The sequence below is a fragment of the Cebus imitator genome, unplaced genomic scaffold (assembly GCF_001604975.1).
Source record: "Cebus imitator isolate Cc_AM_T3 unplaced genomic scaffold, Cebus_imitator-1.0 Scaffold8, whole genome shotgun sequence".
Lineage (NCBI taxonomy): Eukaryota > Metazoa > Chordata > Mammalia > Primates > Cebidae > Cebus > Cebus imitator.
This window is the reverse complement of record NW_016107323.1, coordinates 530188-542404: the sequence shown is the minus strand read 5'-3', so window position 1 is coordinate 542404 and position 12217 is coordinate 530188. Positions and strand designations below refer to the sequence as shown.

The 12217-nt window shown below is 33.9% G+C and overlaps 1 protein-coding gene across 2 annotated transcripts in view; it reads left to right on the top strand.

The window, feature by feature from the left end:
• Nucleotides 1-12217, top strand: part of CUNH12orf42 (chromosome unknown C12orf42 homolog) — a 192329-nt gene that overhangs the window by 37993 nt on the left and 142119 nt on the right. The window lies entirely within an intron of this gene.

Below are 12217 nucleotides of genomic sequence, written 5' to 3'. Positions count from 1 at the left end.
TAAATATAACTTTATATAAACCTTTATATAAGATAATAGTCTAAGAAGAAATAGAAAACCTGCATAGTCATTAAAGAAATAAAATTAATATTTTAATAAGTACATTAACAGGGAGTTAACACTTCTTTTATGGCTGAGTTATACTATGCATTTAGGGAATTGATTATTCTAGTCTTGGGCAAACTTCTCCAGAAAATTTAGAATTATCAAATTGATTGTAAAAAATAATTCCTTTTCTAATTGTTCATTCCTTCCTAAATCTATGCCATTTGCAATATGACTTTGTAGCTTCTCCCATCAAGAGGTGGTGTCTGTTTCCTTAATTCTTGCATCTGACTCAGTTTTATGATTTGCTTTGGTGATTGGAATGTGGTGGAAGTGATGGTATGCCAGTGGTCAGCCTGTGCTTTCAGAGCTCTTTCATGCTTCCATGCGTTTTGGACCCCTGACACCATTGTGCAAACAAGCCCAAGCTAGCCTGTTAGATGTGGAAAACCTGTAAACCAGCCATCTCTGTCACTTCAGCTCATAGCCAAACAACTGCTGGTCAGGCTAGTAAGGACATCCTAGATGATTTGGTTCTCAGCTGATGTGTCTGTTAAGCACAGACCTATCAGTGAGCCTGGACAAGTTTGGCTACATCTGGCCTAAATCAATAGAAATTCTCAGTGGATTCATGAACTCCCAAGCAATAATAAAGACTTATTAAGTCATTGAGGTTTAGGGTGGTTTGTTACATAACAATAGTTACCTGATGGAAAAATTGGTACCTAGAAATTGAGTGCTATTTTAACAAAAACCTAAAGTATGTAATATTAGTTTTGGAACTGGACTACAAGCAGAGGCTAAGAAAATGGCAAGGAAGCTGGCTGCAAAAGCTGGAAAAGTGGTGATAACATTGTTATTGGAGGCTGGATAAGGGTGACATATATTATGTAATAAAGCAACTAGCAGCAGTAATTCCTGCATTAACTTTCCTAAGGGGAAAATAGACCCAACAGATGTTTGAATTTGGCTAAATTTGTTTCCAGGCAGAATGTTGGAGAGTCAGCCAACTGCCCCAAAGTGTGAATAATACACTATGGCAAGAAATAAATGAATTTAAGAAAGAACTGGCCAGTTTGCAAGCATAATTTACAGGGCACATAAAGAGACCAAAATTGGCTGGGTTAGAAATAAAATGGGTTGGAGGCAGCAGTTCATGCCTGTTATTCCAGCACTTTGGGAGGCTGAGGTGGTAGGATCACTTGAATCTGGGAGCCAAAGACTAGCCTGGGCAGCATAGACAGACCTGTCTCTACAAAAAAAAAATATATATATATATTTTTATATACACACATATATATATATATATATATATACACACATATATATATATATGTGTGTACCACCATGCCCACATATATATATATATATATATATATATATATATATATGTGGGCATGGTGGTACACACTTGTGGTCCCAGCTACTTGGGAAGCTGAAGTGGGAGTATTGCTTGAGCCTAGGAGGTTGAGCTGTGGAGAGCTATGATTGTGCCTCGGTACTCCAGCCTGGGCAACAGAGTGAGACCCTGTCTCAAATAAATAAATAAATAAATAAATAAAATGAAATAAAAGAAAAATAAAATAGAAAATAAATTCTCCAGTGTCTCCATTTGGCAAAAGATATTAAAAATAAAATGGAACCTGGAGGCATAGATAAATTGAAGTTGTGCCCAAGACTATTTGTTGAGACCCCGGCATTGTGGTGTCCCATGGCCGTTTGACACATCCAAAGTAGACATTGATATAGAGAGAGGAAGAGGGAGATGTCTTGAAAACAGCTATGGGTATAAGTTTCAGCAAATGCATTTAAATGTAATCAGATTTATAAAAGGTCCAAGAATTTCTTAAGTGAGTTGTATAAAAAAGCTTTATCAACCTGAAATTAAGTGGTCTGAGATTGGTAAAATTCCAAAATGTCCTCTGGGCCCCTAACTTTCTATGGACTGAAAGCAGGCTGAGAAATTTACTCAGCTGCCAGTGCAATCTACTTTTTTTTTCAATAAACCTAGGGTGTGATGAAAAAGGAATCACATCTCAAAGGACACAGCCAGGATTCACGGCAGAACCAGTGGGTAGAGCAAAAAACTATGAAGAACAGCAGATTGGGAACTACTCCTGGAGAGTAAAACTGGAGTCTAATTAAGGACATCTTCCTAGGGGAGGGCATGGGGTTGACCAGACAACATTAGCTCAGCAAGATTTTAGAATTGCTATGGAACAATGCTGTGAATGCATCAACAGATAACTGATGCACCTTCCCTTCACCTCAAGTTATTTGTGATGCAAGTATAATCTTGATATCAAAACCAATGAAAGAAAACATGAGAGAAAAGTTATAGACAATTTTATGAGCATTGATAGAACAAAACTGAATCAAAATATTAATAAGTAAATCTAGAACACTGAGTTTATCCCAGTAAAACAAGAAGAGATTAACATTAGAAAATCAATTAGTGCATAATATAAATATCAAAAATTAAAAGGACAGTGCAGAAAAGGAAAGTTATAGGCCAATTTCACTCATGGACATTGATGCAAAAGTCCTAAACACAAATCTAGTAAACCAAATTTATCATGTGACGTTTATTTCAGGAATGCAAGGGCAGATTGACATGAAGAAATCAATTCATTTACCACGCTAATAGATTAAGGTAGAACTCTGAATCTAAGGTAAAAATATAAACAATATATTTAATCTAAATAAGAAATCAATATATACAATCAATTCCAGTTTATATAACAGCAAGAAACAGAAAATGTAATAATATATCATTTACGAAATCTAAAAAATCAAAAGATATAACTTTTACGTAAAATATCATAAAACTTAAAATACATGAAATAAAACCTAAAAAGTAGAAAAATAAAATGTATTTATATTTGAAGACTTAGTATTATAAAGATGGTCATTCTTCCCATTAATTATAGAGTTCATGCATTTTCACTTGAGTGAATACTTTTTTTTTTTCCAAATGGAACTAGAAAAAAATTCTAAAGTTTAGATGGGAGAACAAGAAGCCAGGAGTGGCCAAGATACTCCTGAAGAAAAATAAACTAGGGGAGGGAGAATTGCCTTATCAGATATCAAGAATTGTTATAAATATGTAGCAATTAAAACATGATTATAGAGAAATAACCCAATGGAATGGAAGACAGAGCCATAAATATGGAAACCTGACTTCTCACGGAGTTGGTATTACACACCAAAACATATTATTATATATTTTTTCAAGTGCTGAATAGGTGATTATCATGTTTATTTTTTTAAAATTTATTTTTTATTTCAATATGTGTTTTGGAGAACAGGTGGTGTTTGGTTGTATGAATAAGTTCTTTAGTGGTAATTTCTGAGATTTTGGTACATTCATCATACAAATGGTATACACTGTACTCAATGTATGGTCTTTTATCCCTCACCCCCCTCCTAACTTTTCCCTTAAGTCCCCAAAGTCCATTGTATCATTCTTATACCTTTGCATCCTGATAGCTTAACTCCCAATTATGATTGAGAACATGCAATGTTTGGTGTTTCCACTCCTGAGTTACTTCACTTAGAATAATAGTCTCCAGTTCCATCCAGGTTTCTGCAAATCCCATTATTTTGTTCCTTTTTATGGCTGAGTAGTATTTCATGTTATCTATCTATCTATCTATCTATCTATCTCATTTTCTTTATCCGCTTGTTGATTGATGGGTGTTTGGGCTGGTTCCATATTTTTGCAATTGTAAATTGTGCTGCTGTAAACATGTGTGTGCAAGTATCTTTCTCATATAATGCCTTTTTCTCCTCTGGGTAAGTACCTAGTAGTGGAACTGCTGGATCAAATGGTGATCTATTTTTAGTTCTTTAAGAAATCTCCACACTGTGTTGTGTACTGTGGTTGTACTATTAATAGTTCACATTCCCATCAACAGTGTAAAAGTGTTCCCTTTTTACCACATCCATGCCAACATCTATTGTTTTTAAATTTTGAAATTATAGCCATTCATGCAGGAGTGAGGTGCTATCGCATTGTGGTTTTGATCTGCATTTCCTTGATAATTAGTGATGTCGAGCATTTTTCCATATGCTTGTTGTTCAATTGTATATCTTCTTTTGAGAATTGTCTGTTCATGTCATTATCCCACATTTTGATGAGATTGTTTTTCTTGCTGATTTGTCTGAGTTCTTTGTAGATTCTGGATATTAGTCCTTTGCTGGATGTGTAGATTGTGAAGATTTCTTCCACTCTGTGGGTTGTCTGTTAACTCTGCTGATTATTTCTTTTGCTGTGCAGAAACTTTTTAGTTTAAACCCCATCTACTTATATTTGTTTTTGTTGCATTTGCTTTTGAATTTTTGGCCATGAATTCTTTGTCTAAGCCAATGTCTAGAAGGGTTTTTCCAATGTTGTCTTGTAGGATCTTTATGGTTTCAGGTCTTAGATTTAAGTCTTTGATCCATCTCAAGTTGATTTTTGTATAAGGTGAGAGATGAGTTTCATTCTTCTATATGTGGCTTGCCCATTATCCCAGCACCATTTGTTGCAGAATGCAGCTTGTTATATGGGGCTAGTAAAACTAAGAGGTAATTAGTACAAGCTACACTTCTTGTTGAATAGGGTGTCCTTTTCCCACTTTATGTTTTTGTTTGCCTTGTCGAAGATCAGTTGGCTATAAGTATTTGGCTTTATCTCTGGATTTTCTATTCTGTTCCATTGGTCTATGTGCCAGTTTTCATACCAGTCATGCTGTTTTGGTGACTGTGGCCTCATAGTATAGTTTGAAGTTGGGTAATGTGATGCCTCCATATTTGTCCTTTTTGCTTAGTCTTGCTTTGTCTATGTGGGCTCTTTTTTGGTTCCATATAAATTATAAGATTGCTTTTTATAGTTCCATGAAGAATGATGGTAGTATTTTGATGCATTGAATTTGTGGATTGCTTTTGCCAGTATGGTCATTTTCACAATATTGATTCTACCCATCCATGAGCATGTGATGTGCTTCCATTTGTTTGTGTCACTGATTTCTTTCAGCAGTGTTTTGTAGTTTTCCTTATACAGGTCTTTCACCTCCTTGGTTAGATATATTCCTAAGGTTTTTGGTTTTTTTTTTTTTTTTTTTTTTTTTTTTTTTTTTTTTTTTTTTTTTTTTTTTTTTTTTGCAACTATTGTAAAAGGGGTTGAGTTCTTGATTTGATTCTCAGCTTGGTTGCTATTGGTATAGCAGAGCTACTGATTTGTGTACATTAATTTTGTTTCCTGAAACTTTACTCAATTCATTTATCAGTTCTAGGAGCTTTTTGGATGATTCTTTAGGGTTTTCTAGGTGTGTGATTATATCATCAGCAAACAGTGACAGTTTGACTTCTTTATCAGTTTGGATGCTTTTGATTTCTTTTTCTTGTCTGATTGCTCTGCCTAGGACTTCTAGTACTATGCTGAATAGAAGTGGTGAGTGGACATCCTTGTCTTGTTCCAATTCTCTGGGAGAATGCTTTCAACTTTTCCTCATTCAGTATAATGTTGGCTGTGGGTTTGTCACAGATGGCTTTTATTACCTTAAGATATGTCCCTTTTATGCCAATTTTGCTGAGGGTTTGAATCATAAAGGGATATGGGATTTTGTCAAATGCTCAATTGCTTTTTCTGCATCTATTGTGATGATAATGTGATTTTTATTTTTAATTGTTTATGTGCGTGTCACATTTATTGACTTGTGGATGTTAAACTATCCCTGCATCCCTGGTATGAAACTCACTTGATCATGGTGGATTATCTTTTTAATATGCTATTGGATACGGTTAGCTAGTATTTTGTTGAGCATTTTTGCATCTATGTTCATCAGGGATATTGGTCTGTTGTTTTCTTTTTTTGTTAAGGCCTTCCCTGGTTTTGGTATTAGGGTGATACTGGCTTCATAGAATGATTTAGGGAGGATTCCCTTTTTCTCCAGCCTGTGGAATAGTGTTAATAGAATTGGTACCAATTCTTTGAATGTCTGATATAATTTAGTTGTGAATCTTTCCGGTCCTTGATTTCCTTTTGTTGGTAATTTTTTTTTTTTTTTTTTGAGATGGAGTTTTGCTCTTGTCACCTAGGCTGGAGTACAATGGTACAATCTTGGCTCACTACAAACTCTAGTCCTGAGTTCAAGTGATTCTCCTGCCTCAGCCTCCTGAGTAGCTGGGATTACAGGTGCCTGCCACCATGCCTAGCTAATTTTCATATGTTGAGACGAGATTTTCCCAGGTTGGTCAGGCTAGTCTTGAACTCCTGACGTCAGGTGATCTGCCCCCCTCTTGGACTCCCAAAGGCAATTTTTAAATTACTGTTTCAATCTCACTACTTGTTATTGGTCTGTTCAAAGTTTTTATATTTTCCTGCTTTCATCTAGGAGGATTATATATTTCCAGGAATTTATCCATCTCCTCTAGGTTTTCAAGTTTATACATATCAAGGTGTTCATAGTAGCCTTCAATAATTTTTTTTGTATTTCTGTTATATCAGTAGTAATATCTGCCATTTTGTTTCTAATTGAGCTTATTTGTATCTTCTCTTTTCTTTTCTTGGTTAATTTCGCTAATGGTCTATCAAATTTATTTATCTTTTCAAAGAACCACCTTTTTGTTTCATTTATCTTTTGTATTTTGTTTTGTTTCAATTTCATTTAGTTCTGTTCTGATCTTTGTTATTTCTTTATTTTTTTTCTGCTGGATTTGGGTTTAGATTGTTCTTGTTTCTCCAGTTCCATGAGGTATGACCTTAGATTGTCTATTTGTGCTCTTTCAGACTTTTTGATGTAGGCATTTAATGCTATGAAGTTTCCTCTTAGCACCACTTTTGCTGTATCTCACAGGTTTTGATAGGTTGTGTCATTATTATCATTGAGTTCAAATAATTTTTAAATTTCCATCTTGATTTCATTGTTGACCCAATAGTCATTTAGAAGCAGTTAATTTAATTTCCATGTATTTGCATGATTTTGAGGGTTCCTTTTGGAGCTGATTTCCAATTGTATTCCACTGTGGTCTGAGAGAGTACCCTATACAATTTTGATATTCTTAAATTTACTGAGACCTTTTTGTACCCTATCATACAGTTTATCTTGTAAAATGTTCCGTGTGCTGATGAATAGAATGTATATTTGCAATTGTTGGATAGAATGTTCTGTAAATATCTGTTAAGTCCATTTGTTCTAGGGTATAGTTTAAGTCTGTTGTTTCTTTGTTGATTTTCTGTTTTGATGACCTAAGTCTGTCAGTGGAGTATTAAAGTCTCCCACTATTGTTGTGTTGCCATCTGTCTAATTTCTTAGGTTTAGTAGTAACTGTTTTATAAATTTAGGAGCTTCAGAGTTACATGCATATATGTTTAGGATTGTGATATTTTCATGTTGGACTAGTTGTTTTATTATTATATAATGTCCTTCTTTGTCTTTTTAACTGTTGTTGCTTTAAAGTCTGTTTTGTCTGATATAACTACTTCTGCTCATTTTTGGTGTCCATTTGCATGAAATATCTTTTTCCACCCGTTGCCTTAAGCTTATCTGAGTCTTTATGTTTTAGTTGAGACTCCTGAAGACAGCAGAAACTTGGTTGGTGAATTCTTATCCCTTATTCCATTCTCTATATTTTTAAGTAGGGCATTTAGGCTATTTACATTCAATGTAAGTATTGAAATGTGAGGTACTATTCTATTCATTATGCTATTTGTTGCCTGAATATCTTTTTATTTTATTTTTTATTGTGTTACTTTATATAGGTCCTGTGAGATTTATGCTTTAGGGAGGTTCTACTTTGGTGTATTTCAAGGATTTATTTCAAGATTTAGAGTTTCTTTTAGCAGTTCTTGTAGTACTGGCTTGTTAATGGCAAATTCCCTCAGCATTTATTTGTCTGGAAAATACTGTATCTTTTCTTCATTTGTGAAGCTTAGTTTCACTGGATACAAAATTCTTGGCTGATAACTGCTTTTTTTAAGGAGGCTAAAAATAGGACACCAATCCCTTCTAGCTTGCAGGGTTTCTGCTGAGAAATATGCTGTTACTCTGATAGGTTTCCCTTGATACCAAAACATATTAGAGGGCTTAGAGAGCTGGCATTATGTGTAAATCACTTAGAACTGTGACTGGCATGTAGTAAGCAGTGTATAAAGTTAGCTGCTATTGTTATTGTTATTAGTACCACTACCATTATTGTAGATTGGTGATGAAACTATGGACTTATTTGTAAATGGTGCTATCCCATTGAAAAAAAGAAAATTGACTTTCACCTCTTGCCATATACAAAAATCAGTTCAAGATTAATAAGAGACTTAAATAAGAATGACAAATCTCTATCATTTTAAAAAAGACAGTGTAGAACATCTTCATGACCTTAAATGAGGGAAGATTTTCAAAAACAAGACCCAAAGAGTACTAACTATAAAGCAAGGTCTTGATAAGTATAGTAAATAAAGAATTAGTTCCATTCATTTAGGTATCGTAAGAAAAACAAAATAACGGGAAGGCTCTAAGGGAGAGAATCTCTGTAATACATACAATCCAGAAAGAATATTTAGGACACATAAATAACTCTTTATAATAAAGCAAACTACAATAGGAGAATGGGAAAGGACATGCACAAGTATTTCACAGAATAACCTATGCTGATGGCCAGTCAGAATATTAAGATACTTCTTCTCATTAGTAAATCAAGGAAATGCAAATGAAATTCAAAATGAGATAGCAGCAGGCACAGCAAAAAACCAAAAAATAAAAAATGTTGGTTAGGATATGGAACAATTAGAACCAGTACATATTTGTACAACTAGTTGGAGAAACAATTTGATATTATATGGTACTGAGTTGAAAAAAACTGTTTTTCCTCTGGTCTCATACCACAACAATTAACACAGACCAAATGTGGGATTTTTTTCCCCACCAATAAACAAGCAATCAATTCTACAGTAGGCACCAGCTGGGTGTCCTCCAATTCAATTCTGACATCAGCTACGTGGAGATAGTGTCAGATCCCGAAAGTTGAAGGAGAAGAGAATGATAAGAAACAAACTTGCATTGTGTCTGCTCCTGAGAGATGGTATGGCGGATGAGCACAGATTGGCAAGAAGTACACACGAAGTATCAACATTATTGGTAATATTCTTTTTATAATTTGGATTGGAGGTTCATGTATGTTTATATTTATGTTTCATTACTTATGGATTTCTACATATATTCTTTTTTATAATCAAGTATTTTATGTTCAAAATATCAAAAATGAATTTAAGAATTAGAAGAAATATATCAAGGCATGTAACAAAGAAAGCTTGTATAGCAATATTAATTTAAAAGGTAAAATAGATTTCAATGCAAAAGACATTTAAAGGGAAATAGAAATGGGGAAAATATATTGATAAAAGGATTAATTACTAAAGAAGGTATGATAGCATAACTTATATGTGTGTGTATGTATATGTCAAAAACTTATAAAGGAGAAGAGAACTTCTTTATTTGTGCAAGTATTTGTGCAATCTTATAAGGAGAAACTAATTAAAATTGTAGCTAAGTCTTCAAGACACCTCTTTCAGAAGCAAATGAATCAATTAGAAAAATATGAGTATGGCCACAGAAGATAGAACTAACACAATTTGCAAGTACACACATACACATGTGACTGTGTGCAAATATAAATACAAGTGGAGAATGACATTATTTAAAAATATACTTGGAAGGTTTTACCAAGTTAACTCATATACTAAACCAAAAGGAACTTTTAATATATTTCAAAAAGTTGATATTATATAGGCCACATTGATGACAAAGAATTATACAATAAATAACGTTTAAAATCTTCTGATTTTACTTAAAATTTTTTATTTAGAAGTTACAAACTAAGAACTAAAAAATAACAGATGAAAGCCCTTTATATTAGAGCCTATGAAAGGCCACCCATGTGAGGCCCAGGGAAAGATGTAGGTCTTTATATGTATTTTATTTAGAAACAACAAATACTATAAAATGAACTAAGCTTTCAACTTAAGAAGCTAGCAAATTAATAACAAAGTTGACATTAATAATTATGATTAGTAAAGATAAAAGAAATTATTAAAATGGGAAACAAACAGCAAAGTTGATCCATAAAACCAAAAATTAATTTTTGTATAAAACAGTAAAATAAATTTTGGCCTATACAACCAAAAAAATAGGAGACAAATGGCACAGGTAAATAATTTTTATTTCACATTGATGATAAGATACAGGTTTTAGAAGCATTAAAATGTTAAAAAAAATGTACAACATCAAATCTGGAAATAGGTAATTAAAATTTCAGTTTTACACTTCAAGGACTCAGCCTCACTCATCCAATTTGGTGTCATCTATAACATATTTAGTCTCTTTCTCCTTCACATTCTACACCCTGAAGAAAACAACCTTATGCCTGATCTCAACTCAACATGACTTCTTACACGGCCTTTTGGTACCCTTTATGGTATGTGCCAACCCAGCTCAGCAGGGTAATCTCAGTGGAGAAAAACACTGCCACGCAGAGGTTTCAAACCAATGAACCAATGACTTCAACATTTGATTACAGATATGTTTTGTTTGACCTGCATAGTAATTTTAATTTTTTTGAATTATTGCTAATTGAAAAAATGAAGAGATTTCACTTAAAAAGTTATATTTCTGGCATGGCAAAAATCAGAATTGCTAGGGGTTAGATGAAGCTTGTGCTCTCCCATGCACTATATCTCCAATGGGGAGTGTGGAGTGAGAGTCCTGGGGCTTAATCTCATCTCTGCCACCCACTAGCAGATTGTCTCAGAAAAGTTACCTACTCTAGAGAGCACCAATTTCCCTTATTTGCAATATGGAGGAAACATCACATTTAGAAAGTGGTTGTGAAGGTCAGTAGATATTGACTAAGTAATGACCATAAAAACATATGGCAGAGCTCTGGGCCACTGGTTGGGGACTCATTCTGTATCAATTTCCTCTTCTGACTTTGTTGTTCTTCTCTACAATATAAAATTGCTGGCACCTGTCATAGATGAACAATAAAATTATCTTGACAAAATATTCAGCAATAACTAACATTCTCTGCCTAAGTCTTTGAAAAGATGAAACTTGTGCTGTTTGATTTCACTTTATTTTAATATATAGAAGTTGCTAGCCATGCATCTCCTTACTAGCCTGAAACTCAAGACTTCAGCTCCTTTTTTCCCATCTTCCATATGGTAACTCCCTCCATTAGACTAATCTGCTTAGTGCACTTGCCCTGTTTACTACTTTGTTCTTAGCATGTAGAGCAAAACTTAGTCTCTAATAGGCATTAAATAAAATAAATATTCATTGAATGAATGATTGAGAGAGAGAATGTATAATTTCTAAGGTGATTTTCCTTTTAAACAAATAGAAAAATGACATTTTTTACTCTTTCATTCATTTACTCTTCTTTTGAAAAAGATCTATGTGTGACACATGGAAAGCATGTAGTGCAGTGTCTGGCACACAGAAGGCGCTTAGTGTATTTGTTAATTCAAGAGTTTTATTATCCACATTGTTCTGACTATAAAGCCCTGTGATTTGATGATTTGTTAAAAAATGATAATGCAGTGTATATCAGGATGGGAATAAAAGAGATTGTGCCAGGATGTACAGGGAACTGGCAGAATGGATTGTTGATTTAGATTGCAGCAGTAAGGTACAATGATAGAATAGGCTAAGGCTCCATTTGTTAGGTTGGAATGTCAACCATAGGGCTTTGCAAGGAAAGCCTCCTTGTCTTCAATCTGCTGAAGGTCTTAGGTACCCGAACCAGCAACCTGTTGTTGAGTTGTACATCTGTGCTGTGCAGTGCGTGCAAATGTCATTGTTCACAGAACTGTCATCCCTGTGAGACGATGAGACCAAAAAGTAGATGTGAGATCATCAATCATATCGCTCCTTGCTTTTGCGAAGAAATAACAACGGTGCATACACATTGGTTATGGTTAGTTGGTGGCATTATCTAATTGTAAATATCTAGAGAAATGTATGTATGTCAGATTTCATAATGTGGAATTTCACAATAAAAGTGATGATATAAAACATTAACGTTGAGAACAGTAAAGGGAAAGTTGTAAAAGTGGAGGAAAATTTGCGGGTGAAAATTTTGGTGGATGTTTTAAAGGTTATGATACAGATTTTTGACTTTTTTTTTTTTTTTTTTT